Here is a 20,372-nt window from a genome sequence, read left to right as displayed (position 1 = left end):
CTTTCCCATTCCCCAGCTCTGTCTGCTCAGAGGATCTAGAAGCAAAGCTACCCCAGCAGCAATGGACACACCTAGGGACCAGGCGGTATTTCTAAATACCGTTCCCCACTGAAAGCAGCCAGGGCTCCTTGACAACATGCTGATTCTGTGGCCAGGGCAGGGAAAATACAAGACGAGGCTAGATTATCTTGTCATGCCAACAAGTAAGAAAGTGTTAAAAAACAATGGGGCAATGTTAAAAATACACAGGAGCCAGCCCCCACTGGGTAAATTTGGGCCCACTTCAATTTCACAAAAACTAATGATCAGAAAGGATTCAAACCTATTGAATAAAGTTAAAATCCACGAGTGTGCACTCACATACAGAAAGGCAGGAGGGGGGGCAAGAAGGATGAAAAGAGGAGGGGAAGTTCTTCACAGCAAAAAACCAACTAATAAGTGGAAAAGAAACAATGAGATTCGAAAAATCGCCATTTGGCAACCATGATAATGATAAACTGATTCAGGCTAGAATCATTAATAGATGCTAAAACTAAGGGGTGATAGATTAAGGAGTAATAGGGTATTTACACAGGCTCAGAGCACCTCCCCATAAGAGGCTTATTAATTACAGAGGTGAAATGGTGACTTCACACGCAGACACCTGGCAGACACCACCTTAACCAAGGGACAAAGCCAACGTCACTAGTCATGGGACAGACCAACATCTGCCTCCGATATTGCAGCTCTGAGAAGGACACAACGTCAGCTCTGTAGTCGGTCTGGTAAAAGCATACAATGTAAATCTAATTACAAGGAAATATCACACAAACATAAACTGAGGGATAGTCCAAACAATCATTGGCTTCAATGTGTCAAAAAGGTAAATGTCATGAAATACGAGACAAAGGAGGTTTTCCAAGAAAGAGACACGCCACCTGGGTTTCCTTTTGCCATGAAGGACCTTATTGGAGGCAATCAGTGAAATCTAAATAAGGTCTGAAGATTAGATCATAGAAGCAAATCAACGTTAAGTTTCTCACTTAGTTGTATTGTGGTTAGTCAGAATTTGTGATTTCAGCGAAAGTGTAGAGAAGAAAGGCTACCATGAACATAGTAAAATGTTAACCCTTGAGGAACCTGGGTGAAGGGTATCCAGGATTTTTTGGCTATTCCTGTGGCTTATCTGTAAATTTGAAATTATATCAAAATAAAATAATTGAAAAAGTATTTTTAATTGACAAGAATGCTTTGAGTTTATATGCCTGATAAAAAGTGAATATAGTCCTTAGTACAATGATTGGAACATTAAACATGCCCAATAAATTAAAACTATAATAATAATTATTGTGATCATTAGCAGAGCAGTGCATCTGGCATGTAAAAATCTTGAAATGGATGGAAAATATTATCACTGTCATCATCATCACCATCATCATCACTATCACCATTCTTGATGTGCTTGGAATTAACAACTAAAAGATCGGCCACAGGGTCTCTGTTGCAACTGTCGCTGTGCTGTGACAGCGCCATAGACATCCCTGAACAAATGAGCATGGCTAGGTGTCAATAGAACATTATTTACAAGATACAGCCAGGCCAGCTGTGTTCTGGGGGCCACAGTTTGCTGACGGTCACTCCAGGACACACCCAGAGTATCGTTCCAAGCCTTCTTTGGAAAGGCAGACTCTTGGCATAGAAGGATGACCCCAATCCAGGTTTTGACATACCAGTTTTCATGAGAGTTCAGAAGGCTTCCCTTTAAAGAAAAAGAGAGGTGGCTGGATTTCTACTAGGCCTGCATTTTTCCCACAGGGAGAAAGTATTCTCTCCTTGTGGACTATCCGGGGAGAGCAGGCCAAACTACAAAGAGAACAAGAAACAGAGGAACATTTCCCCACCTGCCCCCAGTGGAATCCATGGAAGACACTGGAACAGACAACAAGTCCCACTGGTGCGGGGGTGACGGTGATTAGTCATCGACCTCAGTAGGGTGAGGGAGTGTCTAACTCTGGTCTCCAAATGGAACCATCCTGGCCATGAAGCTCAGAGCAGCTGCTCCCCGTGGCCCCTGGAGACGTTAATTACTTCCATTGGCATTTCCAGGTCAGAGAGATTGAGGCTGCAAATGGTACCGGCTAGAAGGGGAAGGAGAAAAGTGGAAGTCTGTTTGACATTTAGTTCATCACTGCCTTCGGAAGATGACTCACGATAATTAAAAGGCATTCACCCATTTCGCCGCTCGCTCACCCCAGGATTTATACATCAAAGATTTTTTAAATCAACATCTTTTCCGTTCCATGCAAGAGCCAAGTGCCAGAGACAGAAAGGGGAGTAAATCGTAGTTCATGCCCTCAAGGAGCTCGGCCTGGTGGAGAAAACAGACAAATAAAGAAATAATTCGGGGCGATGCGATACAGGACGTGAGTGGTATTTTGGAGATCTGAGGAAGAAATGACCACCTCAGTCTGAAAGAAGAATCTGAAGATGGAGATGATGTTTTTAGCTGTTCCTCGATCAAAGGACAAGGGAGATGCTGTTTGGCAAAAAGAAAAGGCTTCGGGAAGGTGTCTTTCGAGACCTTCAAAAGAGGAGGAGGATGAAGAAAGATGTAAGATGTGAAAGCGAAGTGCGAGCTCAGGGTTGGGATGAGTCAGGCTGAGGCTGGTCCGGAATTGGCTTTTGAAGACCCCATCTGAGAATAATAGAGACTCTCCGTTGAGTTTTTACTGCATCCCAGGCACTGAGAGATGTGCAGACCATGTGTTTGCTTGGCTGAGCCTCCCACGAAATCCCAGAGGGGGCCACACTGATTTTTCCCATATTATGGATGGGCAGCTAAAGCTGGAAGAGCTTACATGAGCAAACTTGCCTGGGGTGACAAAGCCAATAAGTAGCAGAAAAGAGACCACAACAGGAGATCCCCACTCTGTCTGGTTCTTGAGTCTTCATCTTAGCTCCCGGGACTGATGATTGCAGAAACAGGCCCCCGCCACCTTGTGCACCCACCCCTCTGCAGTGTGGCTTGCTTCCTCTCCCAACATGAGGTAGACTCGATTTCTCCATCCTTTGAATCTGAACTTGGCCGTGTGACTTGCTTTGGCCAATGTGCCAATAACAAATGTGACACAAATAAAGGCTTACAGGTGCTTATTTCCGGAACTTCCCCTCTCTTGCTGCTGGAAATCATTCTGCTGCCACCTTAACATGCCTGAGCTAGGCCCTCTGGGGGATGATGAGAAACAACATGGAGAGAGGCCCAGGGCATCCCAGCGCCCCCAGCTGAGCCCCCAAAATTGTGGGTGAAGCCCCAGCCAAGCTGCCCAGACCAAAAGAAATGCCCAGTCAACCCACAGAATCAGGAGAAATAACAAATGTTTCTTGTTTAAGGTTTGGGGCTGTTTGTTATGCAGAGAAAACTAACTGATACAACCCCCAAGTTATCTTCACGCTGCTGGCACTGACACAACCCAATATACTGGCACGTTAGTAAGAAAAGTCAGCCCATGTGGGTGACTGTCAAGAGAGGATGAGGGCCAGAACTAAGTCACGGCTGTAGGCAAAAGAGCAAAGGAAGACTCAAGAGCTATTTCAGATGTAAAAGCAACAGGATTTAGTGACAGACTGACCCCAGATATGTCCAAAGGCATCTGCTGTTGACTATAAACAGATTCTATTTGGAGCTTGCTGACGGGGGCGGGATGTTTACAGGAAAGATCCACACAGTGGTCAGAGGCAGAGCAGAGTGAGTTAGAATGGAACGCTGGGGGAATGGAACACATCCTGTTTAGCCCCCGTTGTTCAAAACGAGAATTAAGGAGCTCACCGCCCCCACCTCCTAACCCCGCTTGCCACTGTCACCTCCTCCATCACCAGCCTTCAGGCTCAGCAGCAGCCAGAGGGATCCTTGTAAACGGTGACTCAGACCTCAGCCCTTCGCCCACCCCACGCTGGCTCAGACCACCCCTCCCCTCTGTACTGTCTCCTCACCTTTTAGTTTTCAGCATCAATGGCACTTCCCAGGGACATCTTTGCTGACCACCCAGACAAGACCAGGCACTGCCACTATGCATTCCCAGCATTTCCTGTGCTCCTATGAGCGATTTTCACTAACCCGATATGGGGGCAGGAGTGTGCCTCCCCTACACACACACCACTTGCCACATGGGAGAAAGTCAATTACTGCTTCCTAAATGAGAGAATGAACAAAACAATTCACGCGTCAGACTTCTAAGATGTTTCCTTTGACACACCCCCCTCCACACTCCAAGCTGGGTTAGGGACCTCACCGTGGGGCACCTTTGGCTTCCTGTGCTTATCTTTATTCCTTTGTTTATTCCTTCATTCTCTCATTTAGCAACAATCTACTAAGCACCAGACACGCCTCAAACCTATTGTCTGTAGTTCTCATTAGACTGAGCCCCTTCAAGGGCAGGGGGAAGGAGGCACTATCTTACCCATGCCCAGATTTCCCCACCCCCAAGGGAGAGTGCGTGGGTATAGGGGGCACTCAATAATGACTGCTAAATGAATGAATGAATGAATGAATGAATGAGTGAGTGAAGGGGTGGAGGAATCGCTGAGCATCAGCTGGGATGTGGCTGACTGACAGCTAAGCAGCGGCCCGTAACTGGGTGTTACCTCTGTCACACCTCACTACGGAAGCCTGCACGGACATACGTACACACAGGGACACACACTGAAACTGTCCTGGACCAGGAGCCGTAAGGGGGAGACCTGTGAATTAAAGAAAAGTAACCACGGAGCTCTCCTCCCATCCGAGCCTCAGGTCTCTGGCCCTGCAGCCTGGCCGCCATGGCCACCTGGGACCTTTGGCTGAAGCCAGAGACTCATCTCGGAGCCAAGCCTAAGCCGGAAGCAGTTCCTTCAGTAGCCTCCAGCTGGCTTTGGAAAAATACAGTTGGCAATTGCACGGGACTCCAAACCCCAACTGGCCAGCTTTTAGAAACTAGACTGTGCCCCACGTGACGTCCACCCTGAAGGCCTAGGGCGCTTTTCGGCCACCTTACACGCTGGCCCTGGATGCAGCCTACCCAGCTACTTTGACCATCTGAGCCTTTTGTTTCTGGACATGGGCCCAGAAAACCTTTTCTAAAAGGCCCTATCACGGCTCTCGTCCCTGTGCCCTGCCACCCGGCGTCTCCTGCCGTTCCTCCCGTCTCCCCAACCTTTCCGCAACTGCTTCCTACTCAGAACAACAACTAAACTCTTAAAAATGGGCAAAGGATGTTCATACACACGAGCTACACCAGGAAGACGAGTGGGACATAATCCCCATTTTCGGGGAGGGAGGCCCAGAAAAGCTCACGTGATCACAAACAAGAAAACTGAGGCCCAGAGAGCTGGGGTCGTGGGTCACGGCTGGAGGGCAGGGCCGTGGGGGCGGGCGTGGGCTGCGGCTTCCGGCACGGCTAGGTGATCTTACTGCTGCCCCCCTGACAATTCTCACCCCTCCCTGCCCATTCACCCTTCACTTCTATCCATCCCATGGCAGCCACCAGGTGCCAACCCACTCACGCCCTTAGCAGCGAACGGCTGGGCTGAAACCAGGAGACTTGGAGGCAAGAAAAATAGCCACCAGCTCTAGCTGGGATTCCGAAGATTAGGACAAATTCCAATAAAATAAAATCACGCTTATTTCTCCCTTCTCCTGCTCTGGATCCAAGTCATTCCCTCTTGGTCCCTATTTGTGCATCCACTGGTCCACCCTTGGCAGCCCCCTCATGCCATCCTTAGTTCCTTTCTACGGTGCAACACAATACAATCCATCTCATACGAGATTCTGGCCTCCAATTTCGTTTCTTCTTGGGTACAGCAGGGGACTGGAAGCGAGGTTCGACAGGAACGCAGCCAGTTTGCTTAAGAAATCACAGCTTTTCTCCTCCAAGCGGAAAACCATCACCTGAATAATTGTTAACACCAGACCTGGCTGAATAATATTGCTGCACTTTTAAATTACAGGAATTTTTTTTTTTTTTTCTCAGAGGCCTGTGGTCAGGTCATGTTCCAAAACAGCGTGGCCTGCTGCGGAGGGTGCCAACCAGAGGAGGCCGGGCAAGACCAGCTGCGCGGTTTCAGAAAAACAGCCAGATTTTCTCTGAGTCTCAGTTTACTCATTGGTAAAATGGAAACTGTCTCTGTTTCAACTACTTCGCAGGGTTGGACTGGAAAACAAGTGACTAAGAAACATGAGATCATTTTAATAATAATAATAAATTAAAACTTGTAGTAGTAATAGCAGCAGACACCATTTCTAAGTGCTTACCGGCACTTTGCTAAACGATGCCCTTCGTGCTCAAAAGCTCAGTTAATCCTCACAAAGCTTCCCATGATGCACCTACTGGTAATTGCATCACTTTGCAGATGAGTAAATGGAGGTTTGAAGAGATGAAATAACTTGCTCAAGGTCATAGGAAAGATGGGAACCTGAATTATAACTAATTCCTAACTGGACTCTATTTAAGGCCAGGACGAGCGCAATTCACTTGCCATCAGCGTTTACTGAGCCCCTCGCGTGCTGTGTGAGCACCGTGGTCTGCCCTGGTGGGACAACAGCACACTCTTGGGCTCTGCCCGTGAGGAGCCCACTGTGTGGGGAGGGGACAGAGCACACAAGCAGGGAACCATGCCACTCTGTACCCAGTGGGAGGTGGTAAATGTACCGGGGTGGTTTCTTAATCTGAATTCCTGTCCGGAACGTGATGATCACGGGGAACGTGGTGATCACAGAGGATGAGATGAAGACTGAGACTGGTCAGCCAGATCAGTTTGCAAAGCCCACAGGTGACCCAGAAGTAGGCAAGTGGGAGGGCAGATACAGAAGCTGATGCGACACGACCTAGAAAAGTCTGGTGGTTAAGTGCTGGAATACCCAGAGCAGGGCTGCAGGCCGGGCATCGCGAGGACGGCGGGGCAGAAATGCCGGGTGTGGGACCCATGGGTACCAGGGCTGACACTGAGGGTGGAAGGAAGCTGACGGGGGCAGGTGGGATGGCCCCTTTGGGGTGCTGTTGCCCCACCCCGCGGTGGCCCAGCTGGTCTGAAAGTGAAACAAACACAACTCGGGCAGGCAGCTTGTGTGCCTGTTAGGCTGAAAGCTGATCTCTGACATGCACCCTCCCTCTCTGAACCGGCTCCACACGTGGGAGTCCTCGGAACAAGTGGGTTTTGGAATTTGAAGGCTAAATGCTGAGGTTCCGCTGCTTTGCCTGGGGAGATATTATTATTAACAATAACTACCGAGGAATGAGTGAGGGCAATGAGGCCAGCACCGCAGTAAGCATTTCAGGTGTGTGATTTTGCTCCATCTCTACAGTAGTCCTCTGTGCATGGGAGTCTCGCCCCCATTTCAGATACGGAAACTGATGCTCTGAAAGAGTCATGTCATGTGCCCAACGCCCCATAGCTGGCAATGGCAGAGATGTGATTTAACACCAGGGCTGTCTTGAACACAAGCCTTTCTCTTCACCACCCAGCCTGGCCGGCTCTATGGGTCCTCTCCCCACCTCAAATCCCATAGGCCCGCAATGGGAGGGAAGGCATGGTTCGTTGGTCTGCACCTCTGTTGCTGGGCTCTCCCTGTCATCATCAATGGCTCCCCACTTCTCTCAGTGATCAGGCTGGAAATCTCCAAGTGGCTTTCCATTTCCAGTCTCTCAGCCCCCGAGGACGATCGATTCTCAAAGCTCAGAGACATGAAGTCACCAGTTCCTCGCACATTGGCGCAAATACTCCAAGTGTGGCTCACAGTAACGCCCACGTGGACCACCTGTGGGACAGGCAGACCTCTCCCTCCCAGCCCCGGCCAACCCTGGCCAGCAGTTTTCCTAAAACGTGGGACTGATTCCGTCTCTTTCTGCAGGCAAGAAAAGAAACCTCCACTGCAGCCTCATTACTGAAAGAATGCAGGGTGTTTATCCCATCCCGTGACAGCAGAGGTGCCCCAGCTGGGTCTGGGGTTCCTCCACGGGGCCCCTGCTCACTGGCTGTCTCCACCCTCACTGCTGCTCTCACAGGTCCCACCCCTCTTCCAGCTGGAAGACCCTCCATTCTCTGGGGCTTCTCTCCATCCCCACCTGTTTTATTTATCTCAACTCCCCAGCCAGAAAGATGGGTGGTGTCATCCTTAGAGCACAAGTGGGGAAACTGAGGCTCGGGCACAGAAGTCGCTTGCCCCAGACCCCATAGCTAACGAACAGGGTGGCCCGTGCTCTCCCCCTGGCCATTGCTGCCTCCTCTGCCCCCACGGCCTCTGGACAGAAGATGCCCTCCTTGGCCCTCCTTGTTGGGTAAACTGAATGTGGCTTGGCAGGAGGGAGAGGCTGGCAGGCCGGGCGGTCCCCTGGGCTGGCCGGGCACTGTCTCTGTGTCTGCCCAGAACGGTCCTCCTTGCGAGAGATGCACGTGTTTATCTTCTAGACAACCACAGCCTAATTAAGGAGGCATAACTACGTGCTTTTGAACAAGATTGTGCGGACGAGGGAAGAGAAGAAAGGAGGGAGGGAGGGGAGAAGGAAGGAAGGAGAGAAAACTTCTTCTGCTGACCCTGGCCAGAGGACACAGCCGGCGCCACGCAGTCTGGGGTGGGGAACGTCCCCGAGTGGCACCATTAACTGTCCTATTTATAGCGCTTTGAAATATGGTTTGGTGAAGGGGGGAGCTTTCTTCTTTGGGCCTCTTATCTGATGTTCAAAACAAAGCGTGGGGAGGTGGGAGTGAAGCTGGTGGTGGTCCTGTGCCCGCCGGCCGTGAGACCAGACACCCCAGCCGAAGAACCTTCTGCCCCATGGGTGCGTCGGAGGGACACTTGGTGATGTGCGGGGAGGGGGCATCCAACGGCCCCCAGCTTGACTGCTCCCAATGTGGGGACCTTAGGTCAAGGGGCCGACTTCAGCAAGCCTCAGTCATCACTGTCAAAACACCGATGACAATGACGACTGCACAGCCCTGATGAGAAGGTGGCACGAGTCCAGGTCCAGGACGTGGCAGGTCCTGGGCAGAAACTCAGGAAGGATGAGAGGGCAGATGGACGGACGCCAGAACTCACAGCAACCAACCCCAGCCTGCTCTGATGGCCTGGGGGCCTGCAGTGTAAACACAAATGGGACTCCCCGGGGGCAGAGGGGCCGCAGTGCAGCAGGGTCATCTGGGAGACCTGGCACCTGGGGTCCGTGCCTCCTGGTGGCTCTGGCGCCCATGAGGGCATGGAAACTCATCTCGAGGACCCCCCCAAACTGCCCCAATCGGGCAGAGAGCCCAGTGGCGACAGCAGGTGTGGCAGCCTTACACGCAGGATGGCTTCTGGCCCTGGCTCTGCCTGCGAATGGGCTGAGGACTCGCATGGCCGGGCCCCTGTCTGAGCTGTCTGCTTCGTGGTGAAATCAGGAGCAGAGAATGTCTACAATGTCGTGTCCAAAGTCGTAGGTGTGCCCCACCTGCCTCTGGTGTCTGGGGGCCACACTACGGCTTTGTCAGCCCAGACAACTTCCCCAGCCTTAAATTCAGATAGCTCCAGAGAGGCTGTCCTACCTCCTCCTCCAGGAAGCCCTCCATGATTGGGAGTTATGTGTGAGGAAGAGCTTTCTCATCCAAGGAGGTGGCCAGAGGTCAAAGGGCCACTCTGTGGAGCCCAGATCTGACTATCAGTGGCTGCATTCAAGCAGATGCAGGATAATCACGTGGTGGAGTCGAAGGAAGGAAAAGTAATTCGTGGGAGGTTGAACAAGAGGGTTTCTAAACTCCAACAATGATGATGATCACAGGGTGTACTTAGCAAGGTCTTCTCGAGGCCTGCAGAGCCCTGTTCTAAACACTTTCCAAGTAGTAACTCATTTAGTACCTACCAGGAGGTAGGTACTATTATTATTCATATTTTATAGGTAAGGAAATGGAGGCACAGAGAGGTTAAGAAACTCGCTCAAGGTCACACAGCTAGGAAGTGGCAGAGCCAACACTTTTATTGAAGGAATCAATGAATGACTCAGGAGATGAATAATTGACATCTTGGAGTAAGGGAAGGTTGAACAAGGGCACCGGTTAAGGCTCTTTGCAAACGCTAAGATTTTACAATCCTTTCTCGTTTCACACTTTCTAAACGTGCAACCGTCGTTAACTTGTTATCATTCAACTAACTCACACAAACTTCCTCCCACCCTCTCCTGTCATGGTCACAGTTTCTGACACCGTGACTCATGTTCAGAGGAAAAGAGAAAATCTCCTTTATTCCATCCCATGGGCAGGTTCCCAAAGACGCAGGCCTATTCTGACATTCAAAACTGTCTCCGGGGTCAGTCCATTTTTTTCTCATTGTTTGCATGTTTGGCATTGTCTAGACATCGATTTAATTTATAGAATCCTATAGTTCACGGCTCATTTTCGCTCAGCTCAGTTTGCTCCCTGTCATAGGTAGAGACAGAAAAATTGCAGCCAGCCTTGTGTCGGAACCAATCCTTCAAACCATTATGAAAGGCGTGCTTTTCATTTGAAACGAAATGAGGCGGTGGTGCACAATCTCGCTGTCTTCTCATCTCCCCTTTTCGCTTTAATTTCCTTTTTTGCCCAAAGACTGAAGTTTAAAATGTAAGATTATGCTTTAGAAATGACCACGAATACTTCCCACAAAGACATTCTTGTTTGTGGCAGCTAATATGTTTCTAAGCAACAGTCTTTATTCATCAAACTCTCCACCAGGTGGTAGGATTAACAGCGTTTTCGAGAAACAAGAAGGACAACAAACCTTTCTCCCCATTGTGAAGATGTTATTAAAACAGAATTTTCCAATGTGGCAATAGCGACTTTTACTATTTGTTTTCCTTGCAGCAGGCTGCCCGAGAGGCACCTGTCTAGGGAGTTGGGAAGGCTGACATGCCTGATGACAAACTTTGTCCCGCCTGCTCGCAGCCCTGTTTCCAAGCCCCTGGCAGGCTCTCAGTCCTTCCTGAGTCCCCAGGCTCAGCGGAGGATTCCATTTATGCTGACAAGCCAAAGACGAGCGCTTGCAATCAGCAATGCAGGGGCCGAGCCGGAGATCTCAAATCCAGCCAGGCCATCGTGGGCTAAATAAATACAGGCAACTAGCCCCAAATGGTGACTCAGGCAAAAGGCCTGGAGCTCCAGCCTCTGTGAGGATGAGGCTGCTGGTAGCAGACAGGAAATAGCCTGCAGAGCAAAACTCAGGACCTCCTTTCAAAAGGGAGGCACAGAACTTGGGTCCACCTGCCACGCCCACTGGGTGGGTGGCACACCTCGTGGGCCGCGATGGGGGCAGACAGCCAGTGTGACGTGCTTCCTATCCGCAGCTCTTAGGGACGCTGCCCCACCCTTCCAGGCCCCCCTGAGGTATAGATCCAGGATGATCCTGGGAATGACACAGCACAGTGCCTGAGATCTTAGGCTCCGGGCACAAACGGAGCAGTTACGAATTCTGGTTCTGTCACTTTCCAGCTATGTGAGCTCGGGCAAGTGGCTTAACTCCTCTAAGCTTCTGTTTCCACATCTGTAAAATGGGATCAGGAAAAAAGTACAGTGACTTTACGGGGCTGTTGTAAAGAATAAGGAGCGACTATTAAAGGAATGGGAAAGGCTGAAGGGGAAAAGTGTGCATCCGGGCCCAGCCAAGGCGGAGGTGCTGATGGCGGGCCCCGAGCAGACAGGACCCAGAGCCGGCCAGTCACCTAGGCTCCACAGGCAAACTCTCAAGGTTTTCAAGAAAATCCACGACCTAAAATTATTTTCTTCGAAACCCTACTCAAGGACAGAATGCAAGAACATCCTCTTTGCTCACTGACAATCAGTTTACCCTAAATAAGTGTGCAAGCAAGACGCCCTGCTCCCAGACCGTCTGCACATTTTCTCTCCTTTCTCTCGTAACTCCTGTTTATGCCTTTTTTCCTTCACTTTGACTCCATCTACTAGCTGACACAGCCCTGGTGGGCTAGTGGTTAAGATCCATTACTCTCGGGGCTGGCCCCGTGGCCGAGTGGTTAAGTTCGCGCGCTCCGCTGCAGGCGGCCCAGTGTTTCGTTGGTTCGAATCCTGGGCGCGGACATGGCACTGCTCATCAAACCACGCTGAGGCAGCATCCCACATACCACAACTAGAGGAACCCACAACGAAGAATATACAACTATGTACCGGGGGCTTTGGGGAGAAAAAGGAAAAAATAAAAAACATCTAAAAAAAAAAAAAAAAGATCCATTACTCTCACCGCTGTGGCCCAGGTTTGCATCCGGGTCAGGGACCTACACCACCCGTCTGTCATCGTCATACTGTGGCGGGTGCGTGTTGCTGTGATGCTGAAAGCTGTGCCACTGGGATTTCGAATTCCAGCAGGGTCACCCATGGTGGACAGGTTTCAGCGGAGCTTCCAGACTGAGACAGACCAGGAAGAAGGATGTGGCCACCCACTTCCAAAAAAATGGGCCATGAAAACCCTGTGAATAGCTGCAGTACATGTCTGATACAGGGCTAAAGGTGAGAGGATGGTGCAGAAAGACCGGGCAGAGTCCACTCTGCTGTCCACAGGGTCACTAGGAGTTGGAATCAAGTTAATGGCACTAACAACAGAAACTAGCTGACTCCCTCCCTGGTAAGGAAACAATTTATATGCAAAACAACTAAGTAGAGGGGAAATTACCTAACTCAACATCTGAGCTATCTGTTGACACCTCCTTTCTGGAGGGTCCACGTGACCCCTACCTGGGGTCACCATATGAACCCTGCCTTGGCCCACCCTGCCCCAGTCCCCCCTAGGTGACGGAGCTGAGCCACAGAGCTGGGCGACGGAGCTCCCGGGCATTCCTAACGCTAAAGCTGGTTCTTGGCCAAGACTGCTCTGGTTCCGGTCGGGTTCCAGTTCACTGTACCTACTTCACGTGAACTGCAAATAGTAGTTGTGGTTGCTGTCTTACGTTATACCGTGTTCTGTTGCCATGATGACAAAGCTGTGGCTCGATAAGTTGGCTCTACCATTTAATTAGGATGCGGAGACTAGATTTACGCTCCTTTGCTACTGTTCTCAGATTCAGCCAATGCAGATGGAGGGTGCATGGGGTGTGGCTGAGACAGCAAGGCCTGGGGGCCGGCGGGGGCGGGCAACAGGGATAAAGGGAGGGGCCTCGGCTAGGGTCAGAGGCCTGGATCTGCTGTTTCCCGGGCGTGTGCCCAGTGTGGACCAGGTCACCCGGCTGAGCTTCCTCATCGGTATAGTTCAAGCTGGGAAGCGGGGGGGGTTCTGCAGGGGTGAGCTGAGGAAGACGTGTGACAGGGCTCCCCAGCCTGTGGAAGTGTGGGCATATTCTTTCCCCTGGCTGCTTGGCATAAAGGTGATTTCAGGCACAGAGATCTGTGTGGGGAGGCCATGTGACCTTGGGGAAGTCACTTCATCTGCAAAATGAAGAGGACCCTAACCCAGTCCAGCACACAGAGGAGTTGAACTGAGGGCCGAATAGGGTCAGGGCTGCAGATGCCAATGGCTGTGCATGCCAAGGTCGGGGTTTCAGAAGGTGTTTCAGTGCGCGGGGAGTTCTGGGAGGTTTTGACTGCTACAGTGTGCTAAAGGGAGGGAGGGAGAGGGCTGTCCTTCAGACTCAGCCAAGCAAATTCAGGGGATTTACTCTGGGCTCCAGTCTAGTCTTCCAAGAAAAGAGGGTTGCTTTTTCTTTTTTTCTTTTCTTTCCACTGAGTCTTATATTTCTAAAACAGTAAATGCCCAATTAGGTGGATTTTCATCTTTCACGTGGAGCTGTTTCAGGCTTTTCGAGCATGAAACAATATTTTGGAGTCAGTCCACGCTCTCAGGTAGAGAAGGAGCAGGGTTTGCTTTGGCTGTATTTCTCGGTTGGGTTTTTCTCAAGAGCCCTCGGCTAAGTCAATATGCACGAAGGGAATTTTTAGCCACTCCAGTCTGTTAGTCCAAGGTGGATTCAAATGGATTTTTTTTAAACGTGGCAAAATCTGTTACAACACTATCTATTTGGGTTTGGTTTTTTTTTAAAGGTATACGGTGAACGCCAGGGAAAGTATGTTCTTTGCACACTCCAATGTGTTCTTTCCAAAAGTCATGTGCAACGCCTTTATTAATTCTGCCAAATAATTTGGAACTAATGTTCTTTTCTTCTCAACTTCTCTGAGTCACTGTAAGTGATTTTTAACTCATAGTTTACCTTCTCTTAAGGGTTCCAGAAGCATACCTGGTTAGATAGCTTTTATGTATTTTAGAGGAGCAAAAATATATATATATATATAAAGTATATATAATACGATATAAATATATATTTATAAATATAATATATAATAAATAAATATATAAAATATATATATACATACACACACACACAAAACACAGAAGAAATGGTCCAAACATCCCCAGATGTTTTTGGAAGGGAAAAACTTTTAACATAAGAATATTCAAATAGTCTTCTTTGAATATTGATTAGGGTAAAACGATATGAGGCAGCACAACCCACCCCTACAGCATCATGTCTGAAACTTGACCCTGTCAGCAAGAAAAGCTAACCGTTTGTTGAGCGACTCTCGTTTACTTTTCACATCAACTGAAGGAAGCATCAGCCCCATGACAAAAGAGGAAACTGAGACACAGAAAGGTAAATGATTTGACCCCTGAGTGATCAAACATCCAACTGAAACCTTAATACTTAGGCTATTCTGCTTTTCATTAAGATGCTATTGATAGAAACTCAAGAGTCTTAACGATAATATCTTACACTTGATGCTTTTCTTTTACTGGGGGCCACAGAGCATACTGGATTAAAACTCGGGCTTCCACCAGCTGGGTGGCCCTGGGCAAGGGAGGTCCTCTCCTGCCTCTGGGCTTCTCCTCTGTCCTTTGGGATTCCCGTGACCACCCACGCCCCTGGCTGCTGCAGAAATGAGATGACATGACAGGTATGTGCAAGATTACCCTCCAGGCCAACACTCCCTTTATTCAACTCTCTGCCCAACTGGGGTGTCCGTGTTTTCCACTGGAACACAGACGATTTGATGTTCAAAATACTTGCCACTGTACTGGGCACCCGTGAGACGCTTAAGGAAAAGTCGATGCTACTAAATTTATTATGAAGAAGGCACGTTCACCTGCCTTATCCTGTGGGTTCCTCCCAACTCTCCGGGGCAGAGCGGGAATCCACAGTGCCACCTCCTAGCAGAGGAAATGGAGACTTCACGAGGTTACAGTGGAGCCAGGAGCAGGCGGAACAGGATCAGAACTAGGATCCAGGAGTTCTGAGTCCTAGGCTAGGGTCACCCTGTCTCTGTAGGAAATATCCTGACACCAGAGCCCCCTCTCTAACAATTGTCCCAGTGTTAACCACAGTAGACCGAATCCACTCCAGGTCCCTTCAGCTCTCACACATGTCACACCGGCTGCTGAGCGGCCAGGCCACACAGGACGGGCTCAGGGTGCTACCACCCTCCACCAGCGCACGGCCCCTCCCCCCACCCAGGTGTCCCTACTCCTGGTAATTCTCTGGGTCAGGCCCCAGGGAAAAAGCAACTTCAAAGTTTTATACAACCCGCAGGAATGAGAAAAGAATGCCACCACTCCAACACAGTCACTCCCACCCTTGCTCCTTGGGGAGACGCGGGATTATTAACGGAACCGCTTAACCTTAAAACCAGCCTTGTATTTCAAGTGTCTTTCCATGAGCCTTCCAGAACTTTCGCACCTGCTGGTCCCCACGCAGTGCCTCCAGCAAGCAGCATGTCCTCTTACAACCCGCTACCTGGGGACTCTTAACTGGGATACCCGGGCTCCAGGCACCGGCCCCACGGGCCTCGCAGGATACCGGGCTCTCCTACGTCTGACCTCGTGGAATCTTCCCAGCGCCCCGCACCCCGGGCATATCACCACCTGCACCTCGACTCTGGCCTGGGGAGGTGCAGGGCTTGCCGGAGCTCACACCCTAGCCGGCAGCAGCGTGCTCCTGAAAACCTGGCGGGGCTTCCCCCACAGGCTGCCTGCCAGGGCTTTTCACCCCATTCTCCCAAACCAGCTATTCAAATCCGACAGAAAGTACAAGGACAAGTGTTAAAGAGAAACCACTGGAGTATATTTTTTTGAAGCAAAGCTGCCCCTTTCTACCTGCCACCGCCTCGCTGTGAACCATGCGACCCCTGGAGGACCCCATGCCTCAGGGACCCGGGCCCTGGCTGAGCGGCAACGGTGGATCCCATGAAGGCAGACAGGAGACCAGGACACAGTGCGGGAAATGGGGGCCGGAGCCCCGAACCCCTAGAACGCCCAGTTCCCTCGCCTCTCCGAACCACGCAGAACAGACCTCTGGCTCATCTGTTAGTTTGTCCTTCTTGTGCAGGCAGGGTGAGGGTCCTTTGATTAGATACCAGTTCTATGCATCCCAAGGAAACCTTTGCTCCCTGCAGTCTGCCTTATGTCTAAAAGAATGCCCCAAGTCACTCAGGCATTGTCCTCTCAACGAATCCTTCTGTGGGTCTCCCAAGGCAGACGAGTCCCTGTCCTCTGTTCCAGCCCCCTCTCAGCGCACGCCTATTTCTGCTCTAATACAATGCACACTGCAGCATAACTTATGTCCCCATGTGCCTCTCCAGGCCACTGTGACCTCTGGGGGGCACGGGACAAGGACCACATGTTCTTCCATCTCTGTATTTTCAGCACCTTGCATGGTGCATGAAATATAAGTTCCTAATAAATGTTGGTTCAACTGAAATCAACACAATCCAATGGGCGCAAAACCCAAAGAAAGAATAAACCAGTTTTCCAGGATATGTTGGTTCCCAAGAAGGAACAGAGACAAGTGCATGGAAAAGAGTGTGGGTTTGCGGGAGGCGGAGCACAGAGCGCTAACCTATTAGGGCTTTAGGAGACCAGCCAGCAACTCTAGATCAGCTCTGTCACTCACGGTCCCCATGACTTCCTCCTCTGGGCCTCAGTATTTTTGCATTAAAACGAAAGAGCTGAACAAAATGATTTCCAAGAACATTTTCAGCCTTTAAGAGCAGGAGCAAAACAGATCCTGGGGAGGTCACCGTGGTTCCTATTTGCATTACGCACCATTTGGGAGTCACCACGGATGTCAGCTCAGCTCTGTCAGGTTTCAGATCTCAGAGTCTGAAACGTCTGAGCCATCTCGCAATATCCAGCAGAACGCCTTGGCCAAGTCTGCGAGGCCCCTGCAGGCTCAGAGAGTGGGAAGGCGCTGCTGTTGGCAGGCGGGCTGGGGCTGTCTGGGAGGCCAGGAATGCCACCAGGGTTCTGAGGATGGTGCCGGAGGCAAAAGCAAATGAGGTGAGGGCCGTCTTCGCAAAGAAGGGCTTTAATGACCCCAAGAAGACGTCTACAGAACTCCAAGCCTCTCCTTTGCAGAGAGTGAAACTGAGACCTGGAGCCTGGAACAGTCTGGGTGCCAAGTTGCGAAACAATTAATACAGCCCTGGCCCGGGGATAGGAGGCAGGATCCTGCCCAAGGGCCGGGCTCCTGGGGTCCTGGGGCCAGAGGAGAGAGGAGGAAGCCCTCAGGTCCTCTGGGCTGCCAGAGGGGTGCTGAGGCTCCACAAGGGTTCCACAACTGAACAGTAAACCTTATTCTAGAATTCTTTGTGACCAAACCAGCTCTTCCACGGGCTTGTGCTGTGAGAGAGTGTGTGTGTGTGTGTGTGCACAGAGCACTCCCTGGGAAGCAGTGAAGACCAGATGACCGGTGGATTTTATTTTTCACTTTCTTTGGCACTTTTTGCCATGCGGGAGGGCACCTCGGGAGAGGGTTATGGTTTAGATCTCATAAGGCAAAGCCTTGTCCAAATATAACTTCTTTGAGTCAGCAGTCTGATGCGCAGCCATGGGCTCAAGCAAGGTTAAGTGACCGGCGGACCAGAGGCCCCTTCCCGGGGGCTGCCCACAGCCTGCCCTGGAGGGCTGCCTGGCAGACACGGGAGACAGGGACCTCCTGGCACAAAGCCCCACATACCCCCGAGGCTCCAGGACCTCCCAGGACTCCTCGCGGCCAGGCCCACAGATACTCCACCCCACCGTACCTGCAGGATCAAAGGCTCCTGACAGCTAGTTCTGTGGAGGTCCCTGACTTCAGGAGGAGCCCAGCCGGGGGAGGGCCTCACCCATGCCACCAAGCGGGCCCCCAGCCCTGAGGTCAGCAAGAAGGCTGCTTTGAGATCATTACCTTCCGCGTGCTGGCGCGGAGCTGTGAGGAGCAGAATGCACACCCCCTAAAGAAACCCTCGGCCATCACTTCTGGCAACACTTCATGCTGTTCTCTTAGCCCAGTGCTCTAGGGGGATGCTGTGGCCTGCCAGGGGAGTGAGAAGGGGGGAGACCCTGCTCCAGCCCAGGCCCTGGCATTGCCCCAGTGGCAAAATGGGCACAGCAAATGCGGGCCCAGCAAAATGCAGGCACAGCACATTTCCAGGCTCATATGGTTGTTCCCAGGCGTGGAAGGGCCCTCCGCTCAGTCTTTCATTCATTTATTCAGCAAAAACTGTACCATGGGATTCCTTTCCCCAGGCTTGAAGTCATAAGTGCATATAGGACATGGCATATACATAGACACATACATGTATAGTGTGTGAGTGTATGTATGCGCCCACATATATACGCACTCCCACAATATATGTAATATTGATTCTGTAGGGTAACATGGATATATCACATAGAGAATATATTGAATATATACTCTGTAGGTGAAATGTATTTGTAGGGTAGTAGTGATGACCCCATTTTATAGATATGGAACCTGAGGGCAACAGGTTGAGTCTCACGCCTGGAAGAGAGAGAGAGAGAGAGAGACAGGGACGATGGGAGACCAGAGGAGCCCTCCACACAGCACCCAGCTCTGGGCAGAGACAGAGAACATGGAATGGTGAACTAGGGTTGGCTTTTTCAGCCAACCACAGGATTTCAGAAAATGGCCAAGCCCTGGTGTTCGGGGGCAGGCAGGGGAGGCGCTGTGAGCGAGACCCCAGGCACCCCGAGGCCCAGGCCAGCGCCCCTTCCCCACCAGGGAGCCAAGCGGCAGTTTCCACGGCAGCCGGCAGGGGGCGGTGCACCTTGCCTTTTCTGAACCTCCAGGGCACTTTGCCGCAGACCTGGGGAAAGAAAACCTGGCGGCTCAGCCGGCAGCTTCTAGGAACAGCCCAGCTTTGAGCCCCGCACGTAGTAGGTGCTCAAGGTGCGTGGAGAAGCCAGAAGGGCCTGACTGGGTAGACGAATGTGAATACAATAGTAGAAACGGGGAGGGGAAGCAGGCAAGGGGGCGTCCCGGCCCCTGCCAGCGCCTTCCATCTTAGCGGCCTTTTCCAACAGCGTTAGTACCTACTATGTGCCAGGCGAGGTGGCGACGACAGGACAACCTCGTCCCTCGCTTATCTTGTTTTCTCCGCTGGCGAGTACCCCTCCACACGCACACACTCAGCCATAGAGCGGGGGTGGGCGCTCGCCGTCTCCCTGGGGAACCATCTCGGCAGAGATCCGCCGGGAGTGGAGAGCCGCGAGGGGAGTGAGCCGCAAGAGGCGAGGATTCCCGGAGGTGGGCAAGCGAACGCGGGAAGGTCGCTGCCCTCAGGGTCAAGGCTGTCTCCCGCTGCGGGACACGCGGAGCCCGCGACACGCAGTGGCCCACCCAGCACCCATCCACTCGCGCACTTCTGGGCGCGCACGTGTCAGCTCGCCGCGCGGGAGGCGCAGGCTGGGACCCTCAGGTGGGAAGGAAAAGAGACTCAAGGCTCCAGGCAACAGACACAGCCCAGAGGATCCGGACACCCGTCCCCAGAGGCCGGGCTGCGGGGTAAGGCGAAGGCGCGCTCGGGCGTATCTGTGCCCAGCGTGGGCACAGCCTCAACACCCACCTCGAGTTCAGCCGTGCTTCCGCCCACAAGGTCACGCTCAAACACACTCACGCTTAGCAAAGAAGGACCTGAAAGTTGCGTCCCGTCCTGATCCCCAATCTAGCTGTACCCCAAACCGGGCTCTCCGCCCCAGAGTCACCGCTCCCCCCCTTGCGCTCTCTGAAGGAGCTGCCCCTGGCCCGCCCGGGTCACCCACCCGAGGGACGCAGACAAGTTGCTAACTTTTGTCAGATTATTTCGCGGCAGCTGAGGCGCCTAACGGGTTTGGGGCGGACTCAGAGTTTCGAGTTGCCACCAGTGCCACCCCGCCAAGCTCCCCTTCGCCTACCCGAGTCCCTCACTGCCCACCACGCCACGTCCAGCTGCCCCGTCGGGGGTGCCAACTTCTCCACCGCATCCCGAGCAACGCGGGCCGGCGGCGTCCCCGGGGGTGATGGCCACCTCGCGGATCCGCGCCTGCTCGCCCCGGATTTGGAGGCTCCGTCCGGATACTGTCCCGCGGCCGCTCCCCCAGATCACCG

At 51.8% G+C, this 20,372-nt stretch overlaps 1 protein-coding gene across 4 annotated transcripts in view; it reads right to left on the bottom strand.

Annotated features, from left to right (window-relative positions):
• The window catches only part of ST3GAL1 (ST3 beta-galactoside alpha-2,3-sialyltransferase 1), an 85,779-nt gene that overhangs the window by 63,163 nt on the left and 2,244 nt on the right, over window positions 1-20,372 (bottom strand). The window lies entirely within an intron of this gene.

Source organism: Equus quagga, chromosome 16 (assembly GCF_021613505.1).
Source record: "Equus quagga isolate Etosha38 chromosome 16, UCLA_HA_Equagga_1.0, whole genome shotgun sequence".
NCBI classification, from domain to species: domain Eukaryota; kingdom Metazoa; phylum Chordata; class Mammalia; order Perissodactyla; family Equidae; genus Equus; species Equus quagga.
This window is presented reverse-complemented; position numbering and strand designations above follow the sequence as displayed.